The 19,248-nt window shown below is 41.8% G+C and overlaps 1 protein-coding gene across 3 annotated transcripts in view; it reads left to right on the forward strand.

Moving 5' to 3' along the window:
* The window catches only part of LOC126259454 (pleckstrin homology domain-containing family J member 1-like), a 102,661-nt gene that overhangs the window by 42,390 nt on the left and 41,023 nt on the right, over positions 1–19,248 (forward strand). The gene's annotated exons all lie outside the window — the stretch shown is intronic.

Consider the following 19,248-nt stretch of genomic DNA (forward strand, 5'->3'; position numbering starts at 1 on the left):
TCAATTTACATATGGAATGTGGGAAAACTGGTTGTTTAAATGCCTCTGTGTGTGCTGTAATTAAACTAACCTTATTCTCATGATTCAGATGAGAGCAAATATGTAGGGGTTCGTAGTATATTCCTAGAGTTGTTATTTAAAGCGGGTCTTGAAACGTTGTTAGCGGACTTTCTTGTTGTAGTTTCAACAGTTTGGCAGGTCAGTTCCTTCAACATATCGGTGATTCTCCCACGGCTCTGTATGCATTCAGTATCTCCTGCTAGTCCTCTTTGGTACAGGTCCTGCACTCCTGAGCAGTGTTCTAGGATGGGTCACACATCAGATTTGTAAGCAAGCTTCTTTGTAGGCTGATTGCAGTTCCCTAGCATTCTACCAATAAACTGAAGTTTATTACCTGCTTTACCCATGACTTAATATATGTTATCATTCCACTTCATGTCCCTACTAAGTGCTACATCCAAATATGAGTTTACAGATTTCAACTGTGACTCACTAATATTATGTTCATATGATACTATGGATTTTTTTTTCTTTTTTTTTTTTTTTTTTTTTTTTTTTTGTTAAGTGCAAAATTTTACATTTTTGTACATTCAAAGCAAGCTGCCAGACATTGCACCACTTAGGAATCTTATCAACATATTTCCTTGTGGTACGACCGAAGATACTTCTACATCTGACAAGGACTATCCATCCAAGGCAACATGCTACTCCTTCCTATCAAGAAATCCTCTGTCCATTCACATATTTCGTCCAATGCCTCATGTGATCCTACTATTGATAAGTGTAAGTGCGGTACTGAGTTAAATGCTTTCTGGAAATGGAGAAATACTGTATTTACCTGCCTTGATACATGGCTTTCAGGAGATTCTGTGAGAAAATTGTGAGTTGGATTTCACGTGACCTATGTTTCCGAAATCTGTGATGGTTGGCATTGAGGAGGTAATTCTGTTAAAGATGCCTCATTATGTGTGAGCTCAGAACGTGTTCTAAGACTCTACATCAAATGGATGTCAAAGATATTGGATGATAGTTATGTAGATCACTTCTACTACCCTTCGTGTAGACAGGTGTGACCTGTGCTTTTTCAGCTGCTGGGCACAATATTTTGTTCAAGGAATCTACAGTATATTCTAGTTAACAGTGAGGTTAACTCAGCTGCAAATTGGATAGAGAATCTGATAGGAATTATTAATTTCAGCTGTTTCTCAATACCACTGACATTTACATCTATTTCACTCAGCTTGTCAGTATTATGAGAATTAAGTTGGGGCAACATTGCTTGGTTTTCTTTTGTAAAGAAACACTGGAAAATGAAGGTAACCATTTCTGCTTTTGCTTTGCTACCCTCAGTTACAGTTCTAGTGTTGTCAATGAGTGACTGTACACTAACTTGGTGCCAGTAACAGTCCTCACACATGACTGGAATTTCTTTGTGTTTTGTGAAAGATCATTTGATAATATTCTGCTATGGTAGTTATTGAAGCTTTCATGCCTTGGTCTCTTGATTGCCAAATGAGTTTCATTCAGAATCTCTCTCTCTCTATAGCCGTACGCTTGCTATTGCCCATGGTTATTAGATTTTCATCTTCTTCTGTGTACTGAATTACCGATTAAGTGTTGACATATGTTCTCTCTAGCTTTTCATCTTCCGCTTGTGACTTCAGCATGTATAACTGTAGTTGTTGGTGTTGGTTTTATTTCGTTTCCAATCAAAATTATTGTGCCATTGGTCTGTTCACAGTAACTAGTTCCTTGTTCTACCTTCCTATTCTTAAATATCCTGTTACATAATTTTCTTCTGCTTTTGATATTACCCTATACTCATCTGACCAGCAATCTTTATCTTTTTTCCATTTCACTTCATTGACTTACAGCATATCTAAATTGAGCATTTGCATTTTTTTGTTCAGGTTTTCAGACTTTCTTGCCATATTCAGAATTCTGGCACTCCACACTCCAACTTCTAGAATGTTACCCCTTGGTTGGTTTTTCAGCCTTTTTCTCATGATCACCTCCTCCTTGGCAGTCACCTTCTGGAGATTCAAATGTGGGACAAATCTGGAATCTTATGCCAATGGTAAAACCATCATGACACTCAGCTATAGTTCAGATTTCTTGTGGATATACATATGTATCTCTAATGCAGTGGTTTTCATTACATTATGATCCTCATGCTGTAGATCATTGTCAATTCTTCTGCCTTTAAGGGCATTTTCCCACCACAAAGGTAAGATGGTGCTCTGTACCTCGAACCAATCTTCCAGTCTCTTTGATAAGAGGAGGTCCATTGTCCTGGAAAACTTGGAGAATTTTTTTGTTCTGAAGATTTCTGGAAATCTTTGCATTTTGCCATAAAATTATGTAAAGACATGGTACCTGATTTGGTTTAGGATATAGGCATTTTTTTTTTTTTTCCCCTCCTGTGTGGCTCAATGCAGGGCTTTGTTCGCCTCTCCCTCTCAGGTCAATGCTGTGTGACTGGCCGCCACCTGTGTTTAGGTGTACCCTACCCCTCCTCTCACTCAGTCCAGTCCAGTGCAGTGGCCAGCCAGCCCAACCCAGCCTGGCCGAGCCAAGCCGAGCAGACATTTGTTGTTGGTATAGCCTGTCACTGCCGTCTGGCCATACTTCCCTGATGGTTGTTTTGCCATGATTTTATGTCCTTGCACTGTGATGTGACCAAGACATGAAGACTATTTGGTGTGGTTTACATGTATATCTGTTCAATTATAAATTTTGCCTTGTTTACTGACACGATATGATCGCAAAGTGTGAATTTAGGGGAATTTGTAGCTTTTTCAGATCAATTTGTTTTGAATCGGGGATACTAGGCATGATACATGTGCATATATACTGAAAAAGTATTGTTGCAGCATGCCAGCAGCTACTGATCTGATTGCAGATTGTGTGTGAATAAGGTTGGTTATAGATCTTTAGTGGAAGGCATAACATAGTGTAATTAGAGCACTAAGAAGTTGCCACTGGGCTTTTGGTTGTGGCAGTTGGTTTCGTTAATATTGAGCTAAAGCCTGCAATGGGAACAGTGCAACACAGGTGGCTGGAGGATCAGTGGGGACTGGGGCAGTAGGGGCAATGCATTGCATGACTTCTGTCCTCACTGACTAACATTTCGAGTGCTGCTGTGGTTCTCATTCGACGTAACTTACCAATGGTTACATGCTCGCTAGGAAGAGTTTATTACTTTCCCTTGGACCCAGCCACTGCAGCCTGATTGTGCCAACTTCCAACATTTTGATATAATTCCCACTTTGTTCTACATGATATCCTTATCCCACTAGTCAGCCACCCAGGCTGCCCATTACCCGTTTAGAATGTTGTAATGGAAAGCAACTCTCAAAGAGCATGAGAACTGTGTTAGGGGAAGCATTATATTTATCATTTATGTTATCGGCACTATAAACATTCTGCCACTCTTGTTCCTGGATAGGGTTTAAAAAAACTCTCTATTGCTCTTGGATTAACTTTCCTACATAATTTGTAGCTATATGTGACATTTGTTTGAGTACAAAAGCCTTTTGGTGTTAAAATTTGTGCATTATGGTCTGAAAGGCCATTCACCTGTTTACTAACAGAATGCCCATCTAGTAATGAAAAATGAACAAAAATATTGTCTATGGCTATGCTACTGTTCCCCTGCGCCCTAGTTGGAAAAAAGCACAGTCTGCATGAGAGCATATGAATTTAGGAGATCTACAAACACCATTTTTCTTGCTCCATCATATACTAAATTACCACATATAACTAATTTTTAGTACTTCCTACAAAGTGAATCAAGAACCCTCTAGCTTGAGCAGAAATGCTCTGAAGTCAGAATTAGGGAACCCGTAAACGACAACAATTAGACGTTTAGTTTCACTAAATTGAATTGCCCCTCCACAACATTCAAATATCTGTTCAGTGCAGTGCCTTGATATGTCTTTGGACTCAAACATAATACTGTTTTTTACGTACATAGCTACTCCCCCACCCCACAAGGAACTCCGTGAAAAACAGCCAGCTAATCTGGCTATCCTGGTAAAGGAAACCTCTGAATTGCCAAATTATTTAAGTGGTGCTCCGACATATTGATAATTTAAGAGTCGCTAACTTTATCTCTAATGACTCTTATATTTTGATGAAATGTGCTAATTCCTTCTCTACTTGGAAACATGATGTCCACTGAAGGTGAGGCCTTAGTTAGAGGGACTTCCTTTAAGAAGGTATACCTATCAGCTGACTTCAATCTAAAAGAGACGCAGCTCTAACACCAACTGCTACAGGAATTTTTCCATGAATGATCCCATGACCACCCACTACACTATCACCTAAGCTTTGCCAGCCTCCCCTTCCAGTACCTATTGAGGTGCAGGTCATGGCTAGTGAAAGCTGATCTACTGATATACACAACTGGCACCACTGAAATGTGACCCATGCGCTCTGCCTTCAGCGCCTCCCCAGCCCCATGTTAATGCAACTAACAGCCGCATTAAGATGAAGCCGATCATGACACTGAAACTGTTGCACGAAAAGCACATTAGTGCCACCAGATTGAGTTGCTATCTTTACCAGGTCACCATCTACATCATATTCCCCATCCCTATAAAGACCATTCCCTGCTCCACCCACTATCACTACTTGATCCTTCTTCGTAAAATCATGCATAACTCCCCTATGCTGTCAGTCACCTGAGCCAACCCTGCTCTAGGCTTCACAATGCTTCCCTTCTCAACACTTCCTGCAACTGCTGGCCCACACCTCTACCGTGTGAACTACCTAGCAGCAGAACCTTCTTTCTGTTAGACTTCGTGACTGACGTAGGCCTCCTAATTGCTGTGGATTGCTGCATGTTACCTACACCTACAGCTACAAGAGGCTCCTCTGCACTCTACACTGACAGTTGGTCAAATCTATTGCATATACGCAAAGTAAAACTGTCTGAATACCACCACTTCCTCCTCCTCCTCCTCCTCCTCCTCCTCCTCCTAGCTGCCTTCTTGCCGACTGCCAGTTCCCATTCCCCACCACCCTTAACTCTCCTCAGCCTATGTAGTTCCTTCTTTGTGTGTTGTAACTGCACCTGAAGGGCACAGACTTACACTCCTGCTCCTCTATCAACTAATCTCTACTGCAGATCCTGAATTCCCAGGAGAGGATCTCACTAGAATGCCCACTGGCTTCCCCCACTGCATTCCCCCCCCCCCCCCCCCCCCCCCAATGAAAATACTTTGAACAAATCCCACACTGTAACCCACTACTCGCAAACCTACAACAAAGCCCACACTTCTCACTCATGGTGAAATTTTACAGTTACTGGGGGGGGGGGACCACTCTACATTAGCTCAAGCATTTTGTGCATGTGTATCTCAGCCTAAGGTAAATCTGAAAAGGCAAGTTGTTCAGGTGTCTATGGATGGCCATGATCTTAATAAGGCAATAAGGCATTCCTAAGAGAACAAGCAAGCTTAAAGTTGAGGGTAATGCAGGTGATCCCATGTCTATGGACTTTGCAACATGTGACTTACACACAGTGCACGATGCTGTTGAGATAGGTTGTACTAGTGTTTGTTAGAACCTTGTTCAGTTTCTGAGGGCTTTATATGATCTATTTAAAAACATTCCCTCTCAGTAAGCCAATTTCAACAATATTACAAGCACCTTTGTTTCCTTGCAGCAGTGTTGTGCCTTTTGGTGGTTCAAAAATAAAATGGTGTCAGTCTGATCTCAACAAATGTTAATGGTTGTTTAAAAATGTATAAAGGAAGCAGAAGGGGTAAAAAAGGAACAGGAGGAGTTAAAACTGAAACCTAAGGTCACTAGTGGAATTTGTAAGCTACCAAGTAATATGCAAGTCTTTAAGGGACGAGATGCTGATAGCTAATTTTGCCTTTTTTCATTCGGTGGCTGCTCAAGTTGAGTGAGTAGTTTCTGCCTAAATTTCAATCACATGCTCCCTTAGCTCCTTTCTTCTATACTTCCCCTGTGTCTATGGTTAACAAATTAATGAGAAAATTCGCCACACAAAAAAATTTTCTGTAAATAGACAAGCTTCAAAATAGATCTGAATGACAGTATAAATCTGTTGCAACCTGAGAAAATGGACATTGGGTACACAACCAAAAAAGCTCTGTCAATGTGACATATCAGAGAGAGAGAGAGAGAGAGAGAGAGAGAGAGAGAGAGAGATTGATCTTATTGTTCCTGAAAACAAAACTCGTGGAAAGTCTGAGAAAGGAGTTTCTCAGAATGAAGTAGTTTTATCATTAAAAGGACTTCACTTAATGTTCATGTATGTGTCCTTATCATTCTAGTCTATTATTGTTCCTTGCATTATTGTGTTGGTCAAATTGTATTAGAGTTTTGTTCTTAGCTTTCTTAGCAAAAAGTATAATTTCTTATTGAAATAGATTGTTGTTGTTGTGGTCTTCAGTCCTGAGACTGGTTTGATGCAGCTCTCCATGCTACTCTATCCTGTGCAAGCTTCTTCATCTCCCAGTACCTACTGCAACCTACATCCTTCTGAATCTGCTTAGTGTATTCATCTCTTGGTCTCCCTCTACGATTTTTACCCTCCACGCTGACCTCCAATGCTAAATTTGTGATCCCTTGATGCCTCAAAACATGTCCTACCAACCGATCCCTTCTTCTAGTCAAGTTGTGCCACAAACTTCTCTTCTCCCCAATCCTATTCAATACCTCCTCATTAGTTACGTGATCTACCCACCTTATCTTCAGCATTCTTCTGTAGCACCACATTTCGAAAGCTTCTATTCTCTTCTTGTCCAAACTATTTACCGTCCACATTTCACTTCCGTACATGGCTACACTCCATACAAATACTTTCAGAAATGACTTCCTGACGCTTAAATCTATACTCGATGTTAACAAATTTCTCTTCTTCAGAAACGCTTTTCTTGCCATTGCGTCTACATTTTATATCCTCTCTACTTCGACCATCATCGGTTATTTTGCTCCCCAAATAGCAAAACTCCTTTACTACTTTAAGTGTCTCATTTCCTAATCTAATACCCTCAACATCACCCGACTTAGTTCGACTACATTCCATTATCCTCGTTTTGCTTTTGTTGATGTTCATCTTATATCCTCCTTTCAAGATACTGTCCTTTCCGTTCAACTGCTCTTCCAAGTCCTTTGCTGTCTCTGACAGAATTACAATGTCATCGGCGAACCTCAAAGTTTTTATTTCTTCTCCATGGATTTTAATACCTACTCTGAATTTTTCTTTTGTTTCCTTTACTGCTTGCTCAATATACAGATTGAATAACATCGGGGATAGGCTACAACCCTGTCTCACTCCTTTCCCAACCACTGCTTCCCTTTCATGCCCCTCGACTCTTATAACTGCCATCTGGTTTCTGTACAAATTGTAAATAGCCTTTCGCTCCCTGTATTTTACCCCTGCCACCTTCAGAATTTGAAAGAGAGTATTCGAGTTAACATTGTCAAAAGCTTTCTCTAAGTCTACAAATGCTAGAAACGTAGGTTTGCCTTTTCTTAATCTTTCTTCTAAGATAAGTCGTAAGGTTAGTATTGCCTCACGTGTTCCAACATTTCTACGGAATCCAAACTGATCTTCCCCGAGGTCCGCTTCTACCAGTTTTTCCATTCGTCAGTAAAGAATTCGCGTTAGTATTTTGCAGCTGTGACTTATTAAACTGATAGTTCGGTAATTTTCACTTCTGTCAACACCTGCTTTCTTTGGGATTGGAATTATTATATTCTTCTTGAGGTCTGTAGGTATTTCGCCTGTCTCATACATCTTGCTCACCAGATGGTAGAGTTTTGTCATGACTGGCTCTCCCAAGGCCATCAGTAGTTCTAATGGAATGTTGTCTACTCCCAGGGCCTTGTTTCGACTCAGGTCTTTCAGTGCTCTGTCAAACTCTTCACGCAGTATCTTATCTCCCATTTCATCTTCATCTACATCCTCTTCCATTTCCATAATATTGTCCTCAAGTACATCGCCCTTGTATAAACCCTCTATATAATCCTTCCACCTTTCTGCCTTCCCTTCTTTGCTTAGAACTGGGTTGCCATCTGAGCTCTTGATATTCATACAAGTGGTTCTCTTCTTTCCAAAGGTCTCTTTAATTTTCCTGTAGGCAGTATCTATCTTACCCCTAGTGAGACAAGCCTCTACATCCTTACATTTGTCCTCTAGCCATCCCTGCTTAGCCATTTTGCACTTCCTGTCGATCGCATTTTTGAGACGTTTGTATTCCTTTTTGCCTGCTTCATTCACTGCATTTTTATATTTTCTCCTTTCATCAATTAAATTCAATATTTCTTCTGTTACCCAAGGTTTTCTATTAGCCCTCGTCTTTTTACCTACTTGATCATCTGCTGCCTTCACTACTTCATCCCTCAGAGCTACCCATTCTTCTTCTACTGTATTTCTTTCCCCCATTCCTGTCAATTGTTCCCTTATGCTCTCCCTGAAACTCTCTACAACCTCTGGTTCTTTCAATTTATCCATGTCCCATCTCCTTAAATTCCCACCTTTTTGCAGTTTCTTCAGTTTCAATCTGCAGTTCATAACCAATAGATTGTGGTCAGAATCCACATCTGCCCCTGGAAATGTCTTACAATTTAAAACCAGGTTCCTAAATCTCTGTCTTACCATTATATAATCTATCTGATACCTTTTAGTATCTCCAGGATTCTTCCAGGTATACAACCTTCTTTTATGATTCTTGAACCAAGTGTTAGCTATGATTAAGTTATGCTCTGTGCAAAATTCTACCAGGCGGCTTCCCCTTTCATTTCTTCCCCCCAATACATATTCACCTACTATGTTTCCTTCTCTCCCTTTTCCTACTGACGAATTCCAGTCACCCATGACTATTAAATTTTCGTCTCCCTTCACTACCTGAATAATTTCTTTTATCTCGTCATACATTTCATCAATTTCTTCATTATCTGCAGAGCTAGTTGGCATATAAACTTGTACTACGGTAGTAGGCATGGGCTTTGTGTCTATCTTGGCCACAATAATGCGTTCACTATGCTGTTTGTAGTAGCTAACCCGCACTCCTATTTTTTTATTCATTATTAAACGTACTCCTGCATTACCCCTATTTGATTTTGTATTTATAACCCTGTATTCACCTGACCAAAAGTCTTGTTCCTCCTGCCACCGAACTTCACTAATTCCCACTATATCCAACTTTAACCTATCCATTTCCCTTTTTAAATTTTCTAACCTACCTGCCCGATTAAGGGATCTGACATTCCACGCTCCGATCCGTAGAATGCCAGTTTTCTTTCTCCTGATAACGACGTCCTCTTGAGTAGTCCCCGCCCGGAGATCCGAATGGGGGACTATTTTACCTCCGGAATATTTTACCCAAGAGGACGCCATCATCATTTAACCATACAGTAAAGCTGCATGCCCTTGGGAAAAATTACGGCTGTAGTTTCCCATTGCTTTCAGCCGTTCACAGTACCAGCACAGTAAGGCCGTTTTAGTTAATGAAGAATTGAAATAGATAATGCACTTTTATTTCTGTCTGCTCCAAAAAGCTGATTGTTCGTAAAGTAAATGTTTTTTAAAATAATGTTTTACTTCCTTTACAGCCTAGCATCACTTTAATTTTCTTGTAATTTTTTGTTCAAATTACATTTAACAGTTAATTCTGTTGTCATATCCTGGCAAGGTTATTGGTTAAAATAAACCATGTTCATTTTAAGCACTTTTTTCCTTTTCACTCAGGCTATAACTGCCATTATGTTACTGTATGTTGTCATAAAATCAATGATAATTGGCTAAGGACTATATATAATTTGCTGGAAACTCTGAACAACAAATCTTCTTCTGCCATTGCTGAATATTTTTATTCAAAATATAAGAAAGAACTGGAATTCAATGCAGGAAGTTTAGATGATCAATCAAAGAATAAGTACCCTGTTGGAATTTTGTGTAACCCTATTGAAGCCTTCACTTGTATAAATAACAAAATTCTACAAGGGAAAGTAAAATTTGGCATTAAAGGCATTCTTGTTTCAGGGTGCAGTTGTGTCTTAGAACACAGGGATCACATTAACAAATAATACCAAAGAAATAAGACTGTATTTGGACACAGGATTCTTTAAATATGATGTCCCACAAAAATTCAATTCTTGGTCCTCTCCTGTTATTGATCTTACTTTTAAGAACAGAAAATACAGCAAAAAAGTGAATACCATAGTTGACATCATTAGAAAACTAGCTGGGCCAGTACCGGTTGCAAACCCTGATACTCTACATGTAGCTCATGTAACTACATTGGCATTGGTTTACACTACAACAAGAGTACTGTGCTCCAGTAAGGAAAACCAGTGCAGATGCATGCATAGTTGATGTTAAACTAAATTGGGGACAATGAAAATAATTAGTTTGTACTAAATCGACACTACTTCCATGGCTGCCTGTATTGTGTAATGATGCACTACCATCAGTCGGATGAGAAGCATCAGCCGCAAGAATGTTCCAGAAGTGTGCTACTCATCAGAAATCACTGGTGTATCACCAGTTACAGAATCTACCTCTTGGTAGACTTGCATCCACAAAATCACTCTGGCCGTTTCAAGATGCACCTGTCATATATGTGATGTGTGTCAACAGTAAAGAGAGATTTGCCAGAAGTTTCCTCCAGCAAAAACTTACCTTATTACTGATTCTGCAAAATTTGTAAATAGATTTCGTCTTCCCAGGAAACTACAGACAGCTCTGAATCGACATGTGATGCCTGTTTGTAGAACTGAGGGTTAAAGGGTGCCACATCATGCAACTGTGCAGTCACTGTACAGACTACACGGCACGTGATAGAAGAATGTTTATTACAAAAATTTCCGCAATGAACTGCCCTTGGTGACATGGAAATCTGTGGAATGGTTAAGAGATCTAGATATTCAGATACAAAATTTTCAAGTCTTTGTTTTTTTTATAATGTTTCTTTTTGTACTGTGTATATGTATATGTAACAATTTACATAAGAATGTAAAATGAATGTAAACCATAGGAATAATAGTTATAATAACTGACCTACATAATTTATCAGAGACTGTGAATCTTCTAGAACTGATGTTCGCTGTTCGCTGATGATAAAAGTATACTGATAAAGTGCCCAAGTACATGCATGGCAGACACAGCCAGAAGAATATTGGAATAGTCCTAAAACTGGTTCACACTAGACAGCTTAACCATTGATCTCGCAAAGACTTGTGCTATACAGTTACAAACAAATAAAAATGACTTGTGGGTACCATAAGTAGATATCAACGAACACAAATTGGATGGAGCTCTATGTGTGAAATTCTTAGGCATCCAGATGGATAGTAAATGGACGTGGCAAAAATACATGGTTAAGTGAGCCAAAAAACTCAATCCTGCCCACTTTGCTGTAGAAATCTCTCCCATTTTGTAGTTTTACTCGACACCTAATGTACTTTCACTCAGTACTGCCTACTGCATTTTCTTCTGGGATCATGTAGCTAAGTTAAAGAAAGTATTTATCCTACAAAAGCATACAGTGAGAACATTACGCGAAGTTGGTAATTGGAAATTTTGTGAAAATCTATTTGGGGGTCCTTAGAAGAAGAAACTTGTAGAGGACTGATCTGTGGAACACAGAAAGTCTTAACAGAAACATTTAACAGAAACAGTTTTTACTTTAGATTCTGAGCTCTTGTTCTTTTTTTTTAATAGAAGTATACACATTCACACACACACACACACACACACACACACACACACAAATGTATGCTCTTGTGGCTATGGTGAGACTGATTATTGGTGATCGATTATTGAAAGGAGTTACCTTGATTGATGGAGGTAGCGAGGGGGTAGGGAAGGGCGCAAGGACGGCATAGTGGGAAACGAGCAAGTCTCTTTCGACAGATGACTCAGTGACTGCACAAGAAGATGAGAGGTTTACAGAGGATAAAGTGTAAGACATGTCTTGCAATCCCCCTTGCCTAAACCTCCGCAAACCTTCTTCCCAGTGCCTGAGCTTACCTTGTCCTTTTCCCTTCTTTCTTCTGTCCACATTACTCCTTCTCTGTCCAAATTGTGTAATGTCTTCTTCCACTCCCCCCCCCCCCCCCCTCTCTCTCTCTCTCTCTCTCTCTCTCTCTCTCTCTCTCTCTCTCTCGACATCCCCTCCCTTCCCCTCCCTTTCACACTATTTCTCTTCCCCCTTCGTTTCCCTCTCCCTCTTCATCTCCACTTCATATTATGTTTTTAATTTTCAACTATGTAGAGAACTGATATGTTCTCTGAAATTAGTGGCCAGTGTATTTCACGAATAAGTAGTATTGAATAATAGAAAAAACAGTGGGTGAGTGTTGTTAGTCCTACTACCGTTGAAGTAGCTGCTTCTCTCCTAATATGTATACTAAGTAGCCAAAACATTATGACAACATCCACAGTGGGAGTGAATGCCATGTGTTGACAAAAAAAAAAAGGAAAAGGCAAATATAAAAATTCTTTCCATGAAATGCAGAATCTTTTATGCCAGATTCAAAAAGTTGTGTTACTTAAATGCAGAAAGAACCATCAAAGTGATTTCCGTGGTTTATATTCATGCAAACACAACTCTCACACATATGACAATTGTCTCTGGCCACTGAGAGCACCCTGTGAGCAAGCAGGGATGGGAAGGGTGAGAGATATCAGGGTAGGGGTGGGGCGGGTGTAGTGGTGTTTGTGAGAACATGCAGTGATGAGGTGGAGCAGGGTAGGGATGCTAGGTGCAATTGGAAGATATGGTGGGGGGAGGGGGGGAGGAGTGGAATAGGAGAGAAATAGGAGGTCAGGTGGAAAAGGACTGTTGGGTGCATTGGTGGGATAGAATGCTGCATAGTGCTGGAATGGGAGTGGGGAAGGGGACAAGTGGGTGAAGGACAGGAACTAGGGAAGGGTGAGGCCAGGGCGGGTTATGGGAATGTAGGCTGTATTGCAGGGAGAGTTTTCACTTGCATAATTCATAAAAGCTAGTATTGGTAGGAAGGGCCCAGATGAGCAGGCTATGAAGCAATTATTGAAGTGAAGCATGTCATGGACATCGTGGTCACCACCTTTGGTGGTGTGGCTGTCTGTTGGCCACAGTTTGTTGGTGGCCATCCACGCAGACAGCCAGCTTGTTGATTGTAATACCCTCGTAGAAAGCAGCACAGTGATTGTAGCTTAGTTTGTAGATCACGTGATTGCTTTCACAGATCGTCTTTGATGGGGTAGGTGATACCTGTGACTGGACTGGTGGTGGTGGTGGTGGTGGTGGTGGTGGTGGTAGGATGTGTAGGACAGGTCTTGCATGTAGGTGTATTGCAGGGATGTGAGGCATGAGGCAAGGGGTTGGGAACAGAGCTAGAGAGGAATTGACAATAATTTTGCATAGGAATACCACTGCGGGAGGGCTCGGAAGAATAGTGGGTAGGATATTCCACATTTCTGGGCACTGAGAGCTAGTCAAAACTCTGGCAGAGAATGTGATACAGTTGCTCCAGTCCTGACTGGTACTGAGTCACTGTGGGCATGCTCATTTGTGGCTGGATGGTGGGAATGTGAGAGGTGGTGGGCGATATGAGATATAAAGCACGGGAGATCTGTTTCTGTACAAGATGGGGAAGGTAATTTTGCTCTGTGAAGACCTCGCTGAGACCATTGATATATCTGGAGAGTGACTGCTTGTCACTACAGATGAAATGACCATTGACGGCTAGGCTGTATGGAAGAGACATTCTTGGTGTGAAATGGGTGTCAGCTGTCAAAGTGGACGTATTACTGACAGTTTGTTGGTCTGACGTGGAGATACTAATGTAACCATCTTTGAAGTGGAGGTCAACATCAAGGAAGGTGGCTTGTAGGGCTGAGAAGGACCAGGTGAAGCAAATGGGGAGAAAGTGTGGAGCTTCTGGAGGAATGTGGATAGGGTGCCCTCACTCTCATCCAGATCACAAAGATGTTGTCAATAGATGTGAACTAAGTGAGAGGTTTGGGATTCTGGATGCTAAGGAAGGATTCCTCTAGATATGCCTTATATAGGTTACCATAGGATGGTGCAATTCTGGTGCCGATTGCTGCACCACAGATTTGTTTGTAGCTGATGCCTTCCAAGGTGAAGTAATTGTGGATGAGGATACAGTTAGTCATGGTGACTAGGAAGGAGGCTGCAGATTGGGACTCAGTTGGGCACTGGGAAAGGTAGTGTTAAGTTGCAGCAAGGCCATGTGCATTAGGAATGTTAGTGTAGAGAGAGGTGACATCAACAGTAGTGAGGAGGGTGCTGTGTAGTAAAGGAACAGGAACTGTGGAGAGATGGGGGAGGAAATGGTTGGTGTCTTTTATATAGATGGTAGGTTACAGGTAATAGGCTTAAGGTGTTGATCCATGAGAACAGAGATTCTCTCAGTGAGGACACAGTAATTGGCGAGATTGGGATGTCCTGGGTTTAGGGACTTTAGGAAGCATGTAGAAGGTAGGAGTGTGTGGAGCAACAGGGGTGGACCTAAGGACTTCAGGTGAGACTGGGGATTCTGTTGGATTTCGGGAATGTGGTCACTGTGGCATGGGTTGTAGGTGGGTGAATCTGACAGCTGGTAGAGTCCATCCGCCAGGTAATCCCTGTTATTAAAAACCACAGCGGTGAAGCCTTGTCAGGAGGTGGATTATAAGGTCGGGATATTTTTTTAGGTGGCAGATTGATGTTCTATCTGAAGGTGTAACATCAGCTTCCATGTTGAGGGATTTGGGGAATTGTGATGAAGAAAGATTTGAGATTAAGAAATTCTGAAATGTTAACAGGAAGTTATTTGGGTGCAGTGCGGGGGTTGATTACAGTTGGATGGAGGAGTGAACTGAGTAAGACAGGATTCAATATTGGTTTCAGGTTGAGTCTGACTGGGAGAGTTGGTGGCAAAAAAGTGTTTCCACTGTAGGCACAGGGAGAAGGGGAGAAGCTCTTTAACAAGTCCAGTGTGATTGAATTTGGGAGTTGGGCAAAAGGTAAGGCCTTTGGAAAGACTGATACTTCTGTGGCACTAAGTGTTCTGGTGGGAAGGTTCATAACTGTGTTTTGGGTCTGTTTAGGTTCTGGATTCTGTGTGGTGGTGGGACAGAGTTTCTGAGGACGTGGGAAATGTAGTATTTCTGCGAGGCAGGTTTTGATGTGTTTGAGGTGATTTTTTTGGAGGGGGGTGGGGGGGGGGGGGGTTGTAGAGGTGATAAGTAGTGGTAGTCTAAGTAGGAGGTGAACAACTTGTAGAGTCTTTTTAGGTGGCTTTGTGCATTCTGTTAAAGTTCCGTGGAGGGCAAGAGTTTCAGTGTAAGAGTTGGGCTGCAGGAATTTGGGGCTGCAGAGCAGGATGGAGAGGAGGTATTGAAAGGAGGTTTGGGTGTGATTTATGTGGATTTACAGACTCGGTTGGCAAGGGCTATAGACTGAATGAATATTGGAAGAAGATAGGTAAATTGATGATAATGCAGTTTGGGGGGTTCCATGAACTAGGCAACAACACAAGAACAGTATGTGGGACTGAGTCTAGGTAGGGATAAGGAAACTTTTCTGTAGTGGCATAGATGGAAGGAGCAAGGGTCCATGACACAGATAAAAATAAGTAAATTCCATTAAAAAATGTGTGAAAAATATGCGAAAACACGTGGGAAAAATGACAGTAACGGAACATCTGAAGTAAGGGGAAAATAGGTGAAACCTGTGGGAGAGCTGATAATTAAATGCAAAAACTTATGAAAATCAACATGGAAACCCAATTAGTTCAAAAATAAATAAATAAAGAAAGAAAACGGTAATAGGGATGCAGGTTAGTGGGTGAATATGTACATTTGGGGGGGGGGGGGGATACAGCAGATTTGAATGGATTAGATGTGTTGGTATGTGTCTGCTGGAATATGAGAAGAGAGGGAGGGGGGGGGGGGGAGATGGGCAGTTGATAGGTTGAGGTAAACAAGTTCATATGACACCGAAGGCATGTAAAAAAAAAAAAAAAAAAAAATGGGACCTGAGATGCCAACAGTCAGCATGGTCATATAGTCGTGAGGTCTGCCCAGATGAGACAACAGGAAAAACACAGAAAAGAGAAAGGAAAGGGTGAACACTGACTAAATTAATGTTTTACAGAATAGTACAAAGGGAATCAGTACTGGGTTGCAGGATGGAAAGAAAGCTGATAGACAGCATTAAACAATGGAAAATCCAGGATGAAATAACAATGTTATGAAAAGGGTAGATTGCCACTCACCATATAAAGGAGATGCTTGAATTGCAGACAGGCATAACAGAAAGACTGCAATACATTTGAGCTGTCAGCCAGAAGGCCTTCTTCTAAGCACGTACCTAATATCCACAGAAACAACCTCAATCTGCCACCTAAAAAATGATCCCAATCTTGTAATCCTACCTCCTGATAAATGCTCCTCCACTGTGGTTTTGAACTGCAGGGATTACCTGGTGGGAGGACTCTACCAGGTGTTAGATTTGCCCACTCGCAAACCCTGCCACAATGACCCCATTCCAGAAATCCAACAGGATCCTCAGTCTCACCTCAAGTGCTTAGGTCCATTCCACGTCTCCCCTGAATCTCTCTCCCCCTTTACCCCTGTTGCTCCACACACTCCTACCTTCTACATGATTCCTAAAGTCCATAAACCCAGGACATCCCAATATCACCAATTACTGTGTCCTCACTGAGAGAATCTCTGTTCTCATGGATCAACACCTTAAGTCTGTTACCTGTAACCTACCAGCCTATGTAAAAGACACCAACCATTTCCTCCCCCATCTCTCCACAGTTCCTGTTCTTTCACTACACAGCACCCTCCTCACTACTTTTGATGCCATCTCTTTCTCTTCATTAACATTCCTAATGAACATGGTCTTGTTGCAACTGAACCTACTTTTTCCAATGCCCCATTGATTCCGAACCTACACCTGCCTTCGTAGTCACCATGACCAGTTATGTCCTCACCCACAATTACTTCACCTTTGAAGGCATCATCTACAAACAAATCTGTGGTGCAGCAATGGGCGCCAGCATTGCACCATCATATGGTAACCTATATAAGGCCCACCTGGAGGAATCCTTCCTAACCACCCAGAATCACAAACCCCTCACTTAGTTTGCATTCATTGATGACATCTTCATGATCTGGACTGAGTGAGGACACCCTATCCATATTCCTCCAAAAGCTCAACACTTTCTCCCTCATTTGCTTCAGGGGAAGCCACCTTCCTTGATGTTGACCTCTGCTTCAAATATGGTTACATTAGTACCTCCTTTCATATCAGACCTACCAAATGTCAGAAATACCTTGACTTTGACAGCTGTCACCCATTCCACACAAAGAATTTTGCATTCATACTGCCTAGCCACACATGGTCGTCATCGTCTCATCTGTAGTGACAAGCAGTCCCTCGCCAAATATACAAAGTGTCTCAGTGAGGTCTTCACAAACCACAATTGCATTCCCCATCTTGTACAGAAACAGGTCTCCCATACCTTGTATCTCCTATTGCCCACCACCTCCCACATACCCACTGTCCAGCCACAAATGAGCTCTTGTGACTCAATACCAGTCAGGTCTGGAGCAACTGGATCACATTCTTGCAGAGTTTAGACTACCTTTCATTGTGAACTGAAATGAGAAAAATCCTATACCCAATACCTGTCCCATCCCTCCTGTAGTGGTATTCCACCACCCACAGTACTGACACAATATCCTTGTCCACAACTACTCCACCCCCTGCTCCAACACCATCTTGCCTCATGACTCATCTCTCATATCCTTGCAGTAGACCCAGATGTACTATGTGTCTCCTTCATCCCACCACACCTCCTCCTCCTCCTCCTCCTCCTCCAGTCCTGTCACAGGCATATGTACCATATCAAAGGCAGGGCCACTTGTGAAAGCACCAAATTGTTTTTTAGATTTTGCCCTACATTGCTGCAGCTAAATTGAAGATACACTTTGTTATGCAAGAAGGCCTTTTTGACTAATTTATTTTGTTACGGAATTGCAGACACATTGGTGTCTCGTAGTAGTAAAGAGTAACATTCCTGTGGCTTCACTTCTGGTACCCACTGGAATTTCACAATAACACTGCAATCATGCAATTAAACATCCATGGCGGCTGCCAGAGGATAAGAGGCCAGGTGCTTTTCATATGTGCAAAATTTGCCAAATATATAATATTTTTGACTTTGTGGTGTGTTAAACATGTACGAGTGTTGTTTTTTAAGTAAGAGCCGTTCGCGCCTATAGTCCCGAAGTTCGCGAGGACGCCGCAACAAGCCACCACGCCACTTGCTGGCATCCTTCCCGTTCACACTGATGCAAGTTGCAGCTCTGTAGCTGACGTGTACGCATCATTGTGCTACTTTATAATGTTTAAGATTATTGAATCGCCCGCTGCGTGTGAGATACGGTCAGTGATACGTTTTTTGACCACGAGAAGCCTATCAGCTGCAGAAATTCATCGTCAGTTAACAGACGTTTATGGCTTGAATGCAATGAGTGAAGGTAAAGTGCGTCAATGGGATAGAGAGTTTAAAAATGGCCGTCAAAACGTCCATGACGAAGAAGGCTCAGGCCGGCCCTCTGTGATCACTGGTGATTTGGTGACTGCAGTCGAAACAAAGATTCGTGTGGACAGAAGATTCACAATTTCCACTCGTCCTTTGGAATTTCCACAAGTTTCAAGATCGGTTTTGTACAAAATTGTCTGAAAACCTAAACTTTAAGAAACTGTGTTCTCGGTGGGTACCCAGACTCCTCACAGAGGACCACAAAGGGAAGAGATTTGCCACTTCATTGGACTTTTTGATTCGTTACGAGGAAGAAGGGGATGACATGTTGAGTCTAATTGTCACTGGAGATGAAAAATGGGTATCCCATATCACTCCCGAAAGCAAGCGACAACCGATGGAATGGCGACACACAACCTCACCCGTCAAGGTCAAAGCCAAACAGACTCTGTCAAAGCGCAAGATTATGGCAACTGTGTTCTGGGACCGGCGCGGTGTTTTGCTAGTGAACTTTATGCCACGAGGAACGAAAATCAAGTCACATGCCTACTGTGCAACTCTAAAGAAGCTCCGCAGAACAATTCAAAACAAAAGGTGCGGCATGCTGACAAAAGGAGTTTTGCTCCTGAACGATAATGCTAGGCCTCACACCTCTCAAGACTCGGGATTTGTTTGATTCTTTTGGCTGGGAGTTTTGGACCGTGCACCATA

Source organism: Schistocerca nitens, chromosome 5 (genome assembly GCF_023898315.1).
Source record: "Schistocerca nitens isolate TAMUIC-IGC-003100 chromosome 5, iqSchNite1.1, whole genome shotgun sequence".
Taxonomy (NCBI): domain Eukaryota; kingdom Metazoa; phylum Arthropoda; class Insecta; order Orthoptera; family Acrididae; genus Schistocerca; species Schistocerca nitens.